Raw genomic sequence first — 11,612 nt, forward strand, 5'->3', positions numbered from 1 at the left:
TGACAATATCTGGAAATGTTCTGGTGGTAGTAAGGTAGTGAGGCAGAGAGGGAGGAAAGGGTGTCATCATAATGCATGAATTCTGGTTCTGTGATTGGCCTTTTATACTGAGCAATAAAAACAGGTTGGTCCATTCATGTCATATACTATTTAACTAAAAGACAAACGTTCAAATTAAGGTCAGATCAAGGCCATGATATTAGTCATCAAAGGTAAATGAGCACAGTAGCTCTTTTAAAAAGACACACCATGACGCGGGGCAAAAGCTATTCTTCCCTGTCATTCTCTCCAATGACACATTGAGGAAACATGTAACTTCCTCATCACGGTTCACAACCAGTGTCACAAAAGTGCTGCTCAATTACCAGTGTTAGTGGCAGAGGAAGAGACCAACCATGAAGGCAACCACAAAAGATCCAGGTAGCATTCAACAGGAAACATCACCTCGGCCAATTACCCATGAGCTCATATGTTGCCAAAACAGCCATTAATCCGAGTGGTGAGCACACGGAGGACTAGTGCAGTGTCCAAAGCCTCCGCCAAGGGTGAGAGGACTCACAAGGCCAAAGACAAAGGAGGTGTGTGATATGGCCAACAGATGAATCGATCATCTAATTCTGTTTGTCCATATACATGTGACTTAACAGTGCAGACCTAAAACAAAATAAAATGTGTAATATTTATCCATACCTTATCAGAATAAGGTATGAAAGAGCAACCAACCATACATACTTTTCCAGATTCACAACCTCGCCCAACCTGGAATTTATTTAAATAACTTTCATTACTTTGAGAGACTTTCCAGTAACCTTCACCACTGTATTTCCCTGTCCTATTAAAAACCCAAATAATACAAACCAGTTACGAGAAGAGAGCATGACATGTCGCAAGCTTAGTAAAGGTACGAGCAAGATGATGAATGATGAAAGCGTATACATATAAAAATGAACAGTTTACACAAATGAAACCAAACTTCATACCACACTTCAGTAGATGGAGCACAGGAATAATGACAACAAATCTCTTGGGAACCACGTGTCCTGTCATCGAGGTCAACTGGCTGAGCACATATCATGTCTAGCTAGAGACCATCTTGTGGTGCATCACACCAGCCACAACACTAATTCAATGCAGGGGTGTGTTCATTTGATCTCAGCTACACATCTGTAAAGACTCATTACTGTATATTCCACAGAGTTGTGACGCTATCGCAGTGACAAAATCTGTTCACAGACAAGCAGCAACCTCAGGTGCTGAGAAATGAAGACAACAGTGAAGTGCCAAAAACTGCAGCTTGAGGCTGAATCCTAAAGCCAGCCAATCCCCTCAGACCTCCATGATCAAATCAGGCGGCCTACTCTGGGTCTGAAGAGTGAAGCCAATGAAGAAGTGCCTTAAAGCTGCATTCTTTCTACTGTCCACCAGGGGGCGACTCCTCTGGTTGTATAGAAGTCTATGAGAAAATGACTCTACTTCTCTCTTGATTTATTACCTCATTAAACATTGTAAACATGAGTTTATGGTCTCAATCTATAGTTTCAAGTCTTCTTCAATACAGCATGATGTTCATTTAGTAAATTATGGTCAAACAGACCATAAAGCAGGGGATGCTTTAGGGCGGGCTTCCTGTGATTGACAGGTCGCTACCAGAGCGGCGTCTCTATGCCACTCCTCTGCAGTTCATATATGGTCACTTCTGTTCACTAGTTGCAAAAAAACAATAGATGATGTAACGACAACTAAGTAAACTTGTTATATACAGTCTGTGGTTAAAATGCCCAACTTTTCACCAGAAATAAAAATGTTATATTTTGGGACAAAAACTGTTTTTGGTCTCCTTAGCTAATATCCCCGTTCATGATAAATGTATGGGGGTCCTGTACTCTCTGAGAGGCTCAGGTCAGGGTCAAGGTCTCAGGTGCACTGTGGGTCAGAAAACACAATGATGTCTTTTGCTAATGTCTCCTTTAAATGTAACATGAATATAAAATGTTAAGGTCAAAAGTATTTATAAAACACATTTAAAAAAACAAGGTTGTGCTGAAATGCTAAACAGGATCGAAGTACCAAAATACAAGAATACAATAGTAAATAACAAATTAAGAGTATCAGACAATACAATGAATATAATAATAAAATAATTGTGGCACAATAGAAGATGAAGCCAAGGTGTCAAGCTCTTGAATTGAATGCCAACAAGAAAAGCTTGGTCAGCAGTGACTTAGGTTTCAAGGGTCTGAGCAGCTCTGATATGAATATGTTATATCAGCTCTGATATGAATATATCTGTTCCTGAGATTACGAGCAGCCAACGCAAAGGCGTGGTCGCCTGGATTTAGATGTCCAAGAGGCTCTGGTTGCTCGACCTCAGTGCTCTATGATGATGTAAAAGTCGTGCTGGATAAGGTGGCGCCAGCCCATTCAAGACCTTTAAAACAAGCAAAAAAATCTTAAAATAAATCCTAAAACAGACAGGAAGCCAGTGGAGGGAGGCCAATGCTGGTGTTGTATGATCACGCTTTCTTTTCTCGGTTAAAAGACGAGAAAAGTTGTAAGACTTACAGTAGTCTAACGAGAGGTAATAAAAGCATGACAAAATGTAACAAAAATATATGAAATAATGTACACAAGAGGGTTTAAATAAGTTATATTCAAATAAAATGATTTTTGAAACACTTTTTAGTGGGCGTGTAAGTGGCCCTTTCAGTCCGTTGATTTAAATGACAGATTAATGCAGTTCAACATGGAGCGTACAATAAGTGACTGAACTGTACTGTACTGAGAGAGAGAAACTTGAATTCAAGATAAGATCACACGTTATTATTTCAGTAGCATTCATTACTACATCAGATACTATAGCATGCTTAAGATTCATAGGAGCTACACTGTAGTTGTCGAACATTCTCAATTGTTATGTTTCTGTTATGTGTGCTTTTTTAAAATAGCAAGTCAAACATAGCAGCACATACTTCATACTTTAATCTTTCAGAAAGCAAGCAAAATATGCAGTAGATATTTTACGTGTCACAGCAGATGTAACAATATTAATGTCAATGTTCTGCCAATATTAATGTAATAACATTAACAATGGCTCTCTTCCATTGAAGGAAGACTTATCAGTGGAACAGCATGCACAAAATTAGAGCCCTGGAACCGACACACCTGAGAGGAATGCAGCCCTCATTAATTAATGTTACTCGTTGCACCTGGGATTTTCCAGCTCTAATACATTTTAAATGTCTGCTGTGAAAAAGGCGTCAACAGAGGCAGGTGGAATGTAAGAGGCCTGGGCCTCTGAGTCTCAATTTAGCAACAACGTAGAAAAATTATTTTTTCCTTTTCCAGATTGAAGGACAGTTGTGTTGTTTGTCATGGGTTTGTTGTGTTGAAAATGGGCTACAACTGCATTTCGTTGCGCATCCCTGTGTTGCATGATGACAATAAATTACCCTTGAACCCTTGAATCCTCGCAGCACCACCACTGGGCCTATACTACCTCACAGACGTCCTGCTTAGCCTGTAAAAGGAGGGGGGTGGGGGGTTTCCGTGCACTTCTCGTTGTTTACAGTCTGATTAGAGATGCGAGACTGGAGTTGAAGATGTGTACAACCAGATTGTTTTACAAGTAGGCAGTTTACAAGCTCATTTTAAGATGATAAAAAGCTAAATCATTGTTAAACAATAGCTGGTGGGCTCCCAGTTTGCGTTTTGGCCAATGCCTTCTGCCTCTTTTGCTGTCCACATGAACTGTTTACCTGCATTCAACCAAAACCTGCTGGAAACTGATTTTTCAATAGAGTGATATAGAGAGGACATCTACATTCTGTAGGCCAACACAGAAAGGTAGCATCGCACTGGTTCCCTTAACAAAAAGCCAAATGGAATTTTCCGTTGGATTTTGGATTATTTCATAAAATAAACTCTGTGGCAAAAAAACGTTCATGATACGTACACGTTTTGTCAAATTTGTCAAACACCACTTTTATGACTAAGAGGACGCATTCATTGCATCAAGTCCTTTACTGCCGGTCTCAGTTATTAGTTCATTATCTGGATCTCCCTGTGACAGCCAGCCAAACCACAGCAATTTAGATGTTCTAAACTGTGGTTAAGCAGGGCCACGAGCAGAAAAACCCTCTGAACATGTTCAAATCATACCTTTCATTAAACAAAGTTCAATAGCTGGTTTACATCAGCCCGCGGTGTCCACCAAACAAACAGCACAGCACACTGTTGGTTTGCTAGAGAAGCAGATACATGTTTGTTTACTCTGAGCAGGTCATTGGTGGGGAATGCAAGCTGTTTAGTGCAAGATGCTACTGCTGATATTTGGTTTGCATATGTGTGTGTGAACATGATACGAACACGAGCAGTATGTGATTGGCTGCATATGTATGTGTATACATTGTTACTTGGGCCAAACAGTATTTACAGCAAACATGTGTAAGCACTTGAGGGCCACTGTATGTAAACTCTGTATGAAAACCAAGTTAGCATAGTAAATATAAAATGGTGAAATGTTTATGCAAATGTAATTAGCAAACTAATGGGATTTCACATCAACAAATATTGATTGAGAACATCTGCTTGATGTGTGAGATCATTACATTCTTGGGGAAAGGTTGCATTACAACACCCAAAGTCTAATCAGGCACAGTAAGCGATGTTCTGCCAAGTCACAACGAAAAAAACTGTTTTTGAAAATATTAGCTTGTCACTGTCTTTTCAGAGAAACTCTAAATCTGATTAATGAGATCAGTGATGTCTAAACTCAGGTTCACTCACTATCCAATTAAAAGCCCTTCCATAAATACTGCATTGTAAACATGTATATATATTTGCAGCCTATGTGATAGTGGTCCATGGAGTCTCTTTAACTGTGGCCAGATGGCTGGGCACATTCCTATGACAGTCAATTTTAAACAATTACAAGTACAAGTGCATTAGGTTGGAAAGCCAATATCATCATATTGATCTACTCTCATGTTAAAGCAAGTCATAGCCATTTAATCATTATGCCAAATATGCTTTTAGAGACTGTTAAAGCAGACTCACAGTCTGGTTAATTCAAAGACCCGGCAAAGGGATAACAGACACGTTTAAAGAAGGAAACATTGTTGGATCAAAAAGATGAATCCATTCTGGGCCTGGAACCGATCCCAGTGAAGGCAGGGATCACCCTGAACAGGTCTCTAGACGGACACATAGAGACAGACAACCATTCACCGCCAATTTAGAGTCAATTAACCTGGGGGAGAACATGCAAGCTCCACCCAGAAGGGAACCCGGGACCCTCCTCCTGAAGTGACAGTGCTAGTCATTCCAACACTGTATGCATATACAGTAAATGGCTATTGCTAAAACATACCAAAAAAGCCAGCAATAAATAGTGTCAAACATGGGGTTTGATATAATAACAATCTTAAGGATTATGACTTCAAGGCAAGAAGGAGAAAAATGTGTACATATCCTCACCTCACAATGTTTCATCTTGTAGTTACGTCATTGAAATATTCCGAATAGTTGTAATAACTGTCTGTAGGATGTGTTGACTGATCGATCATCCAACACCATTTGCATGTCTCTGCTTACCAGCAGCACAGGCTTCTTTACACTGTGTCAGCTTGATATTTTATGTTCTGACAACAAAAATAGAAAATAAAAATGAATGAAGTCTTGAGACGAATAGTGTCTGTTCTTTGTTATTGTGATTGATTGGAGAGTAAATGTAGTGGACCGTATTTATCTTTTCATACAAACTGCAGGCTCACCCAATCTGTTTCCTAAAGCAAACAGGATCCTGTCATCTAGTGCGCAACATTATTCACATCTGAGCCTTTGAAGTCCAAGCGAACCAGCAGCAGATGCTTTGCACAGGTATGAATGAGAAGGTCATGGAAGGATGGGCACTCGATGTAAGGTTAAAGAGACTAGAAAGCATCTCGGTCTGAACATGGATTACGTCTCATGAAGTCAATCCCTTAAACCATATCACAGACCCACCAAAGTATTAGACAGATTCCGCCTCAAGAATTCATAATGACATCTTAAAACCATTTGTGCACAGCAGCAGAATAAACTCATTCAACTTTGCAAAGGTGTTAACCTGCCAGATCCGTGGCAAACTCTATCTCCGGTCTTTTTGATGCCTCGTTCCAATTTCTTTACTCGGTACATCCAAATCTGACCTTTTCTATTGAAGCCCATATTAGGAACTATTACTCATCCTGGGTGTAATTTGAGCTTTAATTACATGCTTTGACAGAGAAAAGAGTAGAAACAAAAACATGTGTAGCGTGTAGGATAAGCTGAAAAAACTGAAGACATACCTGTGTTGTTGCAGAAGTTTAGCTCAAATCTGTGCGGATTACCTCTAGTTTGATATCATTACTCTCCCTCACTTTCCTGTTGTTGAATCCCTAGATGTCGGTCCAGTCTGCAGTCTTCTTGTTTCTTTGCTTTAGCTGCCCTGCTGTTCATCATGGGGATCATCCTGATGCTTTTACTGGACTGGGCAGGTGGCATTCACTCATCTATACGCTCGATGTGTTGGTTCGTACGAGACATGTAAAGCAAACGTGCTGACTCAGTAAGAGATCTAAAGGTCTCCTCTCTTTCAAAAGCCTTGTGGCTATTACACAGTACAGTAATGCTACTGTGTGACTCCATTCTGCCAACATAACCAAAAGCACTCCCTGCTTTACATGGGACAATGCAATTCATTTCACTTTGAATTTACAATATGTACAGAAGGTAGAAGAGAGATGTGGCTATTAGCACATGCATATACTCGTACAGCCTGGACTTTACATAACAGATGAACGAACTTGACAGCAGCTCTCATACTACCATGTAAAGTAACAAAAGCACAACTGCAGGATCAAAACAGATGTTTTACATCTGGACGGACTTCTGCATAATCTAAACACATTACTTATTATTGCAATTACTCGTGTCTTACTATGTAATTAGACATCATAGGAAACCCATAGGCTGCTTTTCAGCAACCCAAATGATGTAGCATGCGTCTGCCAATTCAGTTTACTGGAACTCTAATTGGACACGTGTAAGATGGTTCCAAGTGCTAATTCATGTGCAAACTAGTAACATGCAGCCGGTCTGGGTGGCATTCAGCTGAATGAACAGTCAATGAAAGGTGAAATAAAGGGCCCAACATAACCACAGGCTACCTAATATTGATTATGCTCCTTCATGTAGTTCGTCTTTAATGGTAAGCTTACCTCTGGTGCTTTCTAACCATGCACATGCATTTGGTTTTATTGCTCTACGTTTAGACATACTTATCTCTTTGATAGTGAATGGAATTTAGTGAGAAAAAGTTTTTTTCTGTCAACTAGGTAAGTGAGAAACTACATTTACTTATTTTTTTTATATTATTTCTGTGTTAACTATGTGCATACCAGTTTGTACACCTTTTATGTCATACTGTTTGGCTTCATGATATTTTTCTGATAAAATTATTTGGACCAACATAAAATTCACATATAGTTTTTGCGTGCGGTGTATTATTTTGTATCACGACGCAGTCATCACAATACTGACTACAGTCTATTACCCATATATCAGTGCCACGCTGTCTGCATGTCCCTAAACATACTGAAACAGCAGTCAGGTTGTGCTCATTCAATATACAGCCTACAGTGAAGCCCACACTACAGACTAATGCACAGGACATCAACACATGTGAGTGTTAAGTGAATATGAGTGTGTCTTGAGGGAAACCAAAGAGAGTGTTATCAGAGGGAGATAACAGGACACACTATAGAGCAGCTGATTCACTACATCGTAGGTCGAAATACAATCCTTAATGTAAGGGCACTGATCAAAATCAACAGTGAAATAAAGAAGACGCCATAATTAGTAGGTTGAGATGACCGACAGGCTGTGGACTAAAGTGGTACAGCCCTTTAATGCCAAGTCATCCAATAGACAGTGATCATGAAAACCAGTTCAGAGAAAAGAGCTCTTTGAAATACGAGCACAGCACTCAACCTAAGCCCTAACGACTGACAATATAACCAGTCTATTTAAATGATTTGTGTCTTGCCATTTGAATGATCTGGGTCCTAGTGAAACTGGACACTGTGACTGCTGCCTGCTTTTATCTACAGTAGGTCTCAACATGAGAGGAGAGAAGAACCTTACACAGCTAGAGGCTGTTTCTCAGATATATCTTCAATATAAAAACTTCTCATGAATTAACTGAAAGACAATAGAGCTAAATCAAGTGCCTCCCAGGTCTCCTCTGGATTTGAGAAGAGACACATGAAGCATAACATTATTGTTACTTCAACTCAGAGGAATGCACACTAAATCAAGAAGACACACCCCTAGAGAGCGGTCCGGCCATTAGGAGTCCTCCTGAACATGCAAGCACACTGACACACACACACACATACTATAAAGCTAGGACACACTAACAATACATAATGACACAACAGGAAAAAATATATACACTTTTTTAAACACTTTATAATAACTACACACTATGAAGCATTAGTTAAGTATGAGTAAACACTTAATTCATCATTTATAAAGCATTGTTCCTACATTAACACTCATTAGTATGCAATTCATAACAATAGTTATAAATGTTTTATTCTTGATTAATAAGCTCGTCTATTATGTGTTTCATGATTGTGTTTTCATACTTTATAAATGATGGATTCCCCATTTGTAAATTAAGTATTATATATTTAAAAATACAATTATTAAGGAGTTGTAGATGATTAACGACATAATTTATAAAGTGTAAGTAAATGATTAAGATGGTTAGGGACTATGTTAATATATGCTTTATAAACGCGTATTAATACTGCAATTCATGATTAATTCAGGTAGTTACTAGTCATTTATTACGTATTTTGTGTGACCTCATCTACAGTGATGAGGTCATACTAATGAGTGTTAATGTAGGAACAAAGCATTGTTCCTCATTAGTATGCAATTCATAACAACAGTTTTGTAAGGCATAGATAGTCCTCACTTTAGATGATGTAGGAACAATGCTTTATAAATGATGAATTAAGTGTTTTCTCATACTTCTATGAGAAAATTTCAACTAATGCTTCATAGTGTGTAGTTATTATAAAGTGTTACCGAAAAATAAATTTAAAAAGCACTTGAAAATGAAATATATGATGGAATGTATAAAATATTTGTTGAATAAATAGCTGAGCGATAATGTGCCAGAAGATGAATGGACAGATAGGACACATGTCCCTTGGATTGCCATAACAATAGGAGGGTTTACAGCCAAGCGTGATAGATAATTTTTCTGGAAAGGAACAGGTTTATTGACGCCAAGAGGCATCATTCGATTCATATTCAAGCCTCACTAAAAACTGTACAATTTCTCTGTCAGCAATGTTAGCTACCCCTACTGGAAAGGAACAAAGTATTTCTGGAATAAATTCATGCAAAATACCACTTAAAACTAGAACAGAAGCTGCAACAAAACAGCGAACCATGAGACTGAGTGTGCCCGTGCTGATTACAGTGATGCCTGACCGTGAAGCTGTATTTCTGATGGCACCTGTGGCCAAAGCTATGAGAATAAACTCTAAGTGGTAATAAGCCATTAGTGACCATGTTAACTGAGACTACTCGTAGTGACGGTAGCTGTTGAAAACACCAAAGGAACATGTAGGTGTCCTCGTAAAAGACTATCAATTTAAAATACAGACTCATCTGTGTTTATTATCTACCACCCATTTACGCAAATTGCTACGAGCAACCACAGACGCATTCAGCTGAAAGTCACCAGTTAACACGGCCACTCGTTACAGTGAAACACCTGTTGCTCTGAAGCTGTCTCGATCCTGTCGGAACTGTGTAGAACTTGAGTCCGCTGTTGGAATATCGATTCTGACAACGGAACATGAGACCAGTCATTTTTAATGCTGGTACCAGTTTTATATGAGTGTTTAAAGCTCGCTAACTCGTATGGATGGCTGCCACTGCTGTTACCAACAGGCACACGCATATTTTAAATGGCGCCTGCTGTACAAGGTTCTACAAAAAAAAACTTTAAAGACAAAAACAGTTGTAGCCTCAGAATGCTTGAGATTAAAATTTCTTTGAGGAAAACTAGCTTTTGTTGAAAACATCTAGACTTCAACAATAGTTAAATGACTAAAATGTGACATACAAACTGTGTTAATGTTCATTTTAATTTAAAAGACTCAAATGAAAAGCAGGTCCCAAATGTAACACTGCTCTCAACACTGCAGCCCTGGTGTCCAAAACAGTGATCTGGAGGAGGAGAAAGACACTTCTCAAGAGCCTGTACTAAAACGTTGCACTGTAGTTAATGTCTATAAATAGAACATCATGCACTGAAGTGCTTTATCTGTAAAGTAACACACTGCTTACGTTTCCTCAAGACACAGTGCTGCAGTTATCAGCAACACAAAAGCTTTGGCCGGTTTCCTTTTCCTCACGTCGACTGCACTGACCTGCAAACGGCCGAAGCGATTGAGAATCGCACGGGTAACGTTTGTTTTCAGTTGGGATACAGCAGGCTGTGGAACCAGGACACTTCCTCACAGATCTTTTAAAACTCCAAAACGTAAACTGTATCATTACTCTAAATTGGGTTTTGCCTCATGCCCATAATAGTAAGTAAACAAGTTCCAAATCCACTAAAATATATGAAAACGCTGCAGCCTTAGCTCGCACTGCCATGCCGCAATCATGTTATTAATGGAAGAAACCAGATTGTTTGGATATCATATCCCCATGATAATTAAATCCAAATGTTTTGAAACGAAAGCTTATCCAGTACATGACCGTTGGCTGTATGACAGATGAATTGATTCAGTGTCCGTAAATAAACACACGGATAAGAGGGTTTGTTCGCGACTGCAAGCAAACACTAACCTTGTTTTTCTGTAAATCCACAGAGGCGAGTTATCGTGTTGTTATGACATCAGAATACCCTCATGGAGCATGAGTTAACCAAGACAAAAAAGGCCTTTAATGTTACTATTTCTACCAAACACAACACATGCCATGAGGTTTTCTGTCTTTTGGCTTGTCAATCTGTATTTGTGCACAAATGACTCAAATAACTATTGTGTTCTACAGACCTCAACATTGGCCTCATGGTTCTACCCAACATATGCTGCTCGGGCAGCTGCTTTCCATAAACAGTAAGTGGATTCACTTGTTTTAATTTACTGCACTACTGTAGGCTCCGTCCATAACTCACCTCAGATACGTGATTATTCTAACATTTTACGTCCAATTTCCTGTACAGTAATTCCTCAGAGCAGAGAGTCCTCACACCGGCTGCTGCTGCAACAACTGTACAGCATGCAAAGCACTCAGCCTGCCTCCTCACGGGTTTGCATAATGCAGATCTGACATGGACTTCCTCCCTGTTACTGGTGTCACAGCTAAATGTCTCTTGGAATATTGCTAGCTGACATAATAATCTGGCAGCAAGTGCAATAGTTTATCATTGAGAAAGTCTTATACTGGTTTTGATCATATTTGGGTTATGACTTTTACATGGACGTGCAGTAACATGGTCATTCACTTACAATGAGCTTCCTTATTGTAAGTGACTTCCACACTTTGTTTTTCTA

At 39.2% G+C, this 11,612-nt stretch overlaps 1 protein-coding gene across 7 annotated transcripts in view; it reads right to left on the reverse strand.

Moving 5' to 3' along the window:
* Window positions 1-11,338, reverse strand: part of myocd (myocardin) — a 121,907-nt gene extending 110,569 nt beyond the window's left edge. For all 7 annotated transcript variants that reach the window (XM_076093017.1, XM_076093013.1, XM_076093014.1 and 4 more), the window contains exon 1: window positions 11,234-11,338. The gene's annotated coding sequence lies outside the window, so the exon portion shown is untranslated. The remainder of the gene's footprint in view (window positions 1-11,233) is intronic.
* Window positions 11,339-11,612: the final 274 nt, after the last annotated feature.

The sequence above is a fragment of the Anarhichas minor genome, unplaced genomic scaffold (genome assembly GCF_050575085.1).
Source record: "Anarhichas minor isolate MPS153535 unplaced genomic scaffold, ASM5057508v1 ptg000017l, whole genome shotgun sequence".
In the NCBI taxonomy this organism is placed as follows: domain Eukaryota; kingdom Metazoa; phylum Chordata; class Actinopteri; order Perciformes; family Anarhichadidae; genus Anarhichas; species Anarhichas minor.